This window comes from Adiantum capillus-veneris, chromosome 10, assembly GCF_014529385.1.
Source record: "Adiantum capillus-veneris isolate H3 chromosome 10, ASM1452938v2, whole genome shotgun sequence".
NCBI lineage: Eukaryota > Viridiplantae > Streptophyta > Polypodiopsida > Polypodiales > Pteridaceae > Adiantum > Adiantum capillus-veneris.
The window spans coordinates 94,691,771-94,700,377 of record NC_140940.1 but is presented as its reverse complement, the minus strand read 5'-3'; positions in this window follow the sequence as shown (position 1 = coordinate 94,700,377).

Here is an 8,607-nt window from a genome sequence, read left to right as displayed (position 1 = left end):
AGAAGAAGAAGCCATAATGCCACTAAATGTCAATAATAATCTTGACAAAAATTCAGCAGAGTTTCAACTGTAAATCGAGTAAAATCTCAACCAACAAACCCAATAGAAGCACAAAGGAATGAATGGCAAGATAAAGAGATGTTCAAGAAATCATAGCCATGAAAGTCATGGGATTATTTTGACAGAATTTCCCTTGTAAGAGGAACAAAATCTCATATCCCAAATGTCATAAATCACCAGAATAAGCAATATCTGTTAGCATCTCAACAAGAAGAGTCAAGTATCAACGCATCTCTCAATGCATACATATGAACACACATGTCGAGCACCTATGTCGACTATCATACATGTCATATGGCGAGGCCATGACAAGGGGAGCTTCAGAAACCTAATCCACCTTGCACTGGATAACCCGGGCCCCAGTGTTCGGCTTCAAAAAACCTCACGCATGACCCTCACAAAAGGCTAAGCAATGACACAACTATAGTCAAGTCCCATAAATGACTATCTTTCGAAACAAATCTTAGAAATGGTCGGGACTACCATATTAACCAAGATGGCTCCAAAGATGCGTACATAGGCAGTATCCACAAGATCGTGTATCAATGTAATAAAAAATGCGCATAAACAAGCGCAAAACCGCAAGATGCACTATCAACCATAGATGAGCTCAACAAGCGCTATAATCCGAACGCATTTGTTTTCTTCAAAAGCCACACATGAACTTTTGTTATGTATGCTGAAAATCCCTGAACAAATCAACCACACATTGAACAAACAAAGTATGTTATATGCATCCCACTTCCAACAACTCTTCACAAGAAAAGCATGTGCAACTTCGTAAGCACCCTGCAGCCAGATAGCCAATATCTCCCAAACCGTTCAGAATTTGCAGAACTTCCTTCTGTAAAGTTTTAGATCTAAAAAAAACAATCAAAAAATTTCGGAATGGACCTGAAATGGGTTGTTTTTACAGGTCAAAACAGATCAATAAAAATTTGCAGTTGTATACCCTACATGTGTAGGCAGTCTGCCAAACGCACATCAAAATTAGTGTCGAATGTGAAAAAACTTTCAACTGGAAAGTTGTAAAAAGGAATCAAGCTGAAAATTGACCTTTTCCTCAGTCAAATTTATGCTGCAAAACAGTGTTGAAAATTTTGCAACTTTACCGCAATCTCCGCCGCAACGTTGCAATGATGCAAGCCCTTCTCTCTATCTCTGATACCAGTTGTTGATGAGTGTGTAGCGTGGAAGGGATGCCAGGGCTGAGAGATTAGGGTTTCAAGAGAGGAGAGAGAGAGAGAGAGAGAGAGAGAGAATTTTGGTGGAGCTTCTTCTCACAGTATGTGTGAGCTCGTTATTGTTCTATATTATCAATAAGAAAGAATGAGATTAGGGTTAGTGGAGCAGTTAGCTTGTGATGGTATTGGCCCAATGGCCTTTATCCCCAACAAGGCGGTCTTACCAGTCTTTTGTCGATAGTGTCTAAACCCGTGGAAGTGTGTGCAAGTGCTTTCATGCACATATATTTCATATATATCATGTGCTAATTTAAAAATGGTGCACAATATAGACATATGTTGCCCTTGCTAACAACACTGGGAAAACAAGATATAGAAATAGAAAAATACTTGAAGGTCCTTGTGGGAATAGCCTTCAAGGCTTTAGAGGCTTTTAATTTAATTAATCCTTTTTTTTTGAATGAGGAGCTCGACATAAAACATCGATAGGTTTCCTAACAAGGGGCTGTTGCAGAATGATGGTGTCAGCTAGGACCCGAATTTGGTGTTGGTTGGAACGACTCACTGATGGCCACAAATATTGCAATATGATACGGATATGCACGGTCGTGTGGCTCTTATATGTAAATAGAGTGTAGCTGGTTGCAAACAAGAGTGAATTGTTGCAAAGAGTGAAGCTACTCGTGATGATAAGCAAGCCATTGACAATAGAAAAAAGGGGCTTCAACAAATGACTAGGTAGTGAGAAAAACTTGGGGTAGCCCAACTACAGATGAGCAACACGAGAAACAAGAATGTCAACATGTAGTTGCTGTGGTTGAGATAGATTGGTAGTCAATGATGCAAGCAATGGGCTCATTGGGTATATTGCCAATAGGTGAGCATGTGGCCCAGGGAAAAAGATGGTAGGATCAATGTTGGATCGAGTCCAAGAGCGGGAAGAGAGAGTGCGAGAGAGAAGAGAGTACACAGACACAAGTGAGGGTGAGCCTTGGCCTCCTACACAACACACACTATATTGAGATAGTGTGTATGGCTCGTAATGTATTATCTACATAGTTGGATAAAAGAAACTGTAAGTGAGTTAGTGGCGGGAGTTAGTGACGATCGGCCGGACATAGGCCAACAAACCCAACAATCTCCCACTTGATGTCCAATGTGGGAGGCCAAAAAAAAGAATGAGTGAGGAAGAATACATCTCACCGAATGCCCATCAACTCATGATAGTGCTAAAACTCATGCCTAGAGAGACTTTTCGTGAGTGCATCCATTGTGTTCTTTGACGTATGAATCCACCAAGTCAAGCTTTTTGTTTGCCAAGCACTTTGGAGTGAAGTGATACCGCACATCAATGTGTTTTGTTCTCAAATGAAACACCGGATTCTTGGCCAAAGAAATAGCACTCTGACTGTCAAAGTGAAGAACTGGCAATTTGTGCTCAAATCCAAGATCTCCCACTAGGCAATCAAGCCATATAGCTTCCTTGCATGCTTTACTTAAAGCAACATACTCAACCTATGTAGTGGAAATCGACGTACAATCTTGAAGAACGGATCTCCAAGAGATAGCAGAACCAGCAAATGTGTAGATCCAACCTATCATTGATCTATGTGTATCAACACGGCGTGCATAATCACTATCCACATATTCCTTGATGGATAGATCTCCACGACCATAGCATAACTGTCTAATCGTTGTTCCACTCAAGTTTTTGAGAATCAACTTGACAACATCCCAATGCTTTTTACTAGGGTTAGACATAAATCTGCTGACAACTCCCACTGCATGTGCAATGTCAAGTCTCGTAGCCACCATGGCATACATGAGACTACCACAAGCTAAAGCACAAGGAACCTTAGCCATCGCAACTTTTTTCTCATCAGATTTGGGACAATAATTCTTACTAAGTTTCAAATATGCAGGCAATGGGGTACTCAATGCCTTCCCCTTCTGCAAGTTGAAACGCTCAAGAACTCTATGCACATATTCCTTCTGAGATAAGTATAACAATCTCTTCTTACGGTCTCGAGTAATGCACATACCCAAAATGTGATTTGCATTTCCCAAATCTTTTGCGTCAAGCTGACTCTTCATCTTCATTTTGAGGTCAGCAATGTCCTTTTTTGAATGACCACAATGAGAATGGCATCCACATAAAGAATAAGCATAATCAGTTGTCCATTGGGTTGTCTTTTTACATAAAGACATGGATCCTCAGTACTATGCTTATAGGGAACGCATAAATGCATCAAACTTTTGATACCATTGTCTGGATGATTGCTTCAAGCCATAGAGACTTTTCAAAAGCGTATAGACTAAATGTTCCTTTCCCTTTAGCACAAATCATTCAGGCTGCTGCATATAAATCTCCTCATCAAGATCTCCATGTAAGAAAGTTGTAATGACATCCATTTGCTCAAGCTCCAAATCTTCAGTGGTAACCAAACCAAGCAACAGTTTCAGTGTCGTCATCTTGACCATTGGAGAAAAAATTTCTTGAAAATCTATACCATATTCTTGCTTGAAACCTTTGGCCACTAAACGAGCTTTGTAGTTCTCAACACTAAATGCAATATTCTTCTTGTAAACCCATTTACAAGGCAGTTCTTTCCTACCTTTTGGCAATCGAATCAATTCCCAAGTTTTGTTTTTCTAAATACTAGACAACTCACTTTTCATTGCAAGCTCCCACTGAGTCTTATCCTTGGCCAGCATGGCCTCTTTGTAACAAGACGGCTCACAACTATCTGTCAGTAATACAAAATCCAGGCCAGGAGCAAAACGGTCTGGCGGATTTGAGGCTCTCTGAGACCTTCTCAGCTAACTAGTACTAGCCTGTTCAGTTTCTCTAGTAACAGGAGCATTCACTTGCGGCATAACTGGCTCATGAGATGTCTGCAAAGGAGGTAATACATCGGAAAATGTCACTTTCTGGAATTCTACCTCTTTCTCTGGCTGTTTATGCTTCTTAGTCTCATTGAAGACTACAACACTGCTACGGATAATTGATCGACTCTCAGGATCCCATAAACGATAGTTGTCATAAAATCTAATATCTAACCAACCCAAATAATTTTCTCATATTAAACTGATCACTTAATGTGGGAGAATAACGGGAACAAGGGTTAAGATACAGATGTGCTTATAGTTCTATTTCAACACGAGGCCAATGGTACAGGGTTCCAAATGAGAAATGGTCTATCAAAGAGCAAGGCTAACCAATGGAGCAAAAGACCTTAGGGTTGGCTTCATTAAAGCCTCCAAAGGTAAGTGTTAAAAGCCTTAGGACATAGTCATTAATTTTTAAACTTTAGGCAATTAAGGTCCAAGCAGGCAAGGGGGCAGCTTGCTTAAGCAAGGGTTGTGCTTAAGCAGGGGGCGTACCTGCTTACCAAGTTCAATTAACTTGCTACAAAGAAGGAGGCGAGCCCTACAAAGGAGGGATATGAGTAGCATGTATGCCCCTCACCAAGGGCCCATACTCTCATGAGAGGAAAGGGCCCACATGTCAGGTGTAGCTAGAGGCACACTGCTCAAGTAGGCAAGGGTTGTGCTTAAGCAAGGGGGGTGCTAGCTTAAACTCACAAGAGGGAAAGAAGGACACTTGTCAAGAGACTACACAACTTGCCCCAAAGGCAACCAAAGCTCTCATTGGCTAGAGGGCTACATGACCCAATGAGCTTCAATAAAAGCCTAGGGAAGGGGGTCGACCAAAGTACCTCTCTCTCTCTCTCTCTCTCTCTCTCTCTCTCTCTCTCTCTCATTCTTCTCTTCACACACTCTTGTGAAGCAAGAACTCCATCTCCTTCTCCAAGCTTGAGAAGTTGAGTGCCTACTACAACAAGCTCTTGGCTATGGATGCAAATCCACACAAGAGAATGCTTATGCTTGCTTATCAATCTCTCTAATTAATATCCATTATCACTCTGGTAAGCTATGTTATAAGAGCTATGAGTGATTATGTGCAAGGGGTTATTGCTTTCTCTTAGAGCTACTTCTACTTCTCTCTTCTTCCTCACTCCCTGCCAGCTATCCTCACCTTTCATGGTGTTTGAGGTCTTGGGATTGAGGCTAGGCATTCTTCAAGTTCATGCTAATCATGTTTATTGTTGTTACCATGCTAATGCTTGGTGAGTAAAGCTTGCCATCTTCACCTCATCAAGAAGGTCTCAAGGAACACAATCAATTGTATTGTAAACAAGTCTTCCTTCATGGAAGAATCTATAATACAAATGCCTATTGGAGGGGGGAACGGCTCCAACTAATTTGGTCCTCTATTGGTGTCAATTTCTCTAAACTGTCACTCTCTTTTACAAGTATTGTTCATGCCATGTTAATGAAGTAATGTGTTACTATTTCTCTCTCCATCCAAGCACTTTCCTTCTCCCTCTACCTCTACACACAAAGAAATGCTCACATTAGGCAAAATTTGGACTCACAAAGGGGCCCTTTAAGGAGTTTGACTTTACCTCTCTCTACCAAAACGGCGGCATGGATAAATTTTTACAAATAAACTCCAAAGTTGGCGGAGGTTTGACAGTTAGAATGTCCTCTTCAAGCTCTATCTACTGATATATAGCACGCCATGAGATTCCTCATATTTTAGAAGATTCTTTTTTTGATTCACTTAGATTCCGACAGAGTTGTCACATCATAGGTTAATAAAAAAAAAGAATCTTCTAAAATATGAGGAATCTCATGGCGTGCTATATATAAGTAGATAGAGCTTGAAGAGGACATTCTAACTGTCAAACCTCCGCCAACTTTGGAGTTTATTTGCAAAAATTTATCCATGCGCCCGTTTTGGTAGAGAGAGGTAAAGTCAAACTCCTTAAAGGGCCCCTTTGTGAGTCCAAATTTTGCCTAATGAGGAAATGTTACATATGTTATTCACTTTCCGCTACAACTCAAGTTAAAAGGCTAATTCCATTACATTGGTATCAGAGCATTTGGTTTCTCTTTTCTTGCTTAAGAAGAGAGGTCCTTAAGTAGCCTATTAATGGTTGATTTTGTTAATTATATTAGGGTAAGTGAAACTAGGATCTATTATTGGTTTTCTTGAGCCCACTATGTGGGATATGGTGCACACCTCGGAAGCTTTGGACTTAATAATGGAGTCTTTTTAGACTTGCCTACGGCTTTACCATTATTGAGCCATAAGAAGTCCGAAAGGAGATAGCCCTTGGCAACATTGCTATGTTAGACTTACTCCACTATTCTCTATAATTAACCACTTCGAGCCGTGGGTGTAGATACTTAAGAGCCAATTTCCAAAGGCTGAGAGGAGTGGCAAGTAAAGTTTTGAATTGCCAAAGTATACACTAAGTACATACATAAATTTTGTTAACATGACTGACAATAATCAAGAGAGTAGAATGAATATTGATAGCTTTGATTTTGCACATGAAGGTGCTAATGATGATGCCCGCATTTTGTGAATTATCTTATCACTAGGTTGCAGCAAGCTATGGGCAACCCTGCTTTGCAAGCCAAATTTACTCAACAATTTAAGTTCCTCTGAAGATGTGGCTCCACAAAGACAATGGTCTAGACGATCGCCCACTCCTCCCAAGAGGAAAAGATCAACACATAGTCCTTCCCCTCGTCACTCCAAAAGGGAAGAAAGGAAACAAAGGAAGAAAAGGGCTAGGAAGATGTCACCCTCTTCTCCTTCTTCTTCACCTTCCTCCTCTTCTGACGAAAGCTATGGCTATTCTCTTCGAGAATACAAGAGGGGAGGACATTGCAAATCATTCCCTGCATGATGGCGAAGGTCACAAAAGCTAAACAAGTTCAAGAAGGGGGGAAAGAGTATCTCTTTTCTCACCTATGATGGCACATTTGGTGCTACCAACAAAGTGTTGGCCTTCATCCAACAATTTGATGCGGCCTTTGGAGATGAGGGCTTTATGGAGTCCTCCAAGCTACGCCATGTGGCTATGCACTTTCAAAAATCAGCTCGTCAATGGTGGGCTAGCCTATGTGGCAACGACGAAGCCCCAGAGACATGGAAAACTCTACGAGTTTCCATCGTGAAGCAATTCCTTGCAAGCGATGCAAAGGACAAAGTGCTTACCGAATGGCGCATCTTGAATCTTCTCTCTCATGAGTCTATCCAAAAGTATGTAGACAAGTTTTGGGATATATATCTCAAGGCTACTGTCTTTCAAAAGATAGAATTTGCGGAGCAAAGGTAGCAATTCTATGCGGGATTACCTGAAGAGATGGCCGAATACATCAACTCTCAACGGCCTGGTACTATTAGCGAAGTAACCCATCACACCATGGTTGCTTCACGCATTGATTCCATCAAGGGGCTCGACGGAATGGCAAGAAAACAAATACAAAAATGATGCAAAGGGGAAGACCAATGCTCAAAACTCTTCCCAAGGCACTTCCAACAACAATAACAACAACAATCGATCCAAGGAGAAGGGACTTTTCGAAGGTAGAAACAAACACTCTCCTGAAGCGCTTGAAGCTTTTCGCAAGGACCATAAGTGTTTCAAGTGTGGGGAGCAAGGACATGGCTATCGTTCTTGCCCCAAAAAGATTGCTTGCAATGAGACTCCTAGGGCTTCCACCATTGAAGCTCCAAAAGAGGACGCTCATTGCAAAGGATCATCACTTTCCTATGCTTGGGGAAAGGTAAGAGAGTATGATGCCTTCATCTTTTTTGACCCTGGCTCTACTCACAACTTCATATCAACGGAGTTGGCCACCAAGTTGGGCATTCAAGCTTTCGATATGGGAGATATGGTAATGGCTGACGCAGCTTTCAAGGGACAACAAGCCTCCATTACTCCCTTGATTGGGAAGTTGAGGCTTCATGTCCAAAGCTATGTCGACAAAGAAGACTTCTTCATCTCTCCTCTCCAACATGAGGATGCTATCCTAAGGGTGCCATGGTTTGATTTCATGGTTGCCAATATGAAGTTCTCTAAAAGGAGAATCTACTTCATCTACAGGGGAAAGAATATCTATATAGATGCTAGTGAGCGTGGTCGCACTATTCCACTTGTAAATTCTCCTGCTTTTGATAAATCAATGAAGATCTCAGTTTCTACGTACATGATTTTTTGTCAAAGAGTCTCGAAAATATCCTTATCGTTTCATCAAATGTAGATGGAAGGAATCAAGAAGAGTTAGACTTGCCTGTTCTCCAGTCCTTTTAGTGCAAAAGAAGGATGGTACATACCGTATGTGTGTGGACTATCGAGCACTAAACCATATCACTATCAAAAACAGATTTCCCGTACCTCGGGTAGAAGATCTGTTTGATAAGCTACAAGGCTTTACCTACTTCAATAGGATTGACCTTAAGAGTGGCTATCATAAAAAAGGGATAGTGGATGAAGGTATC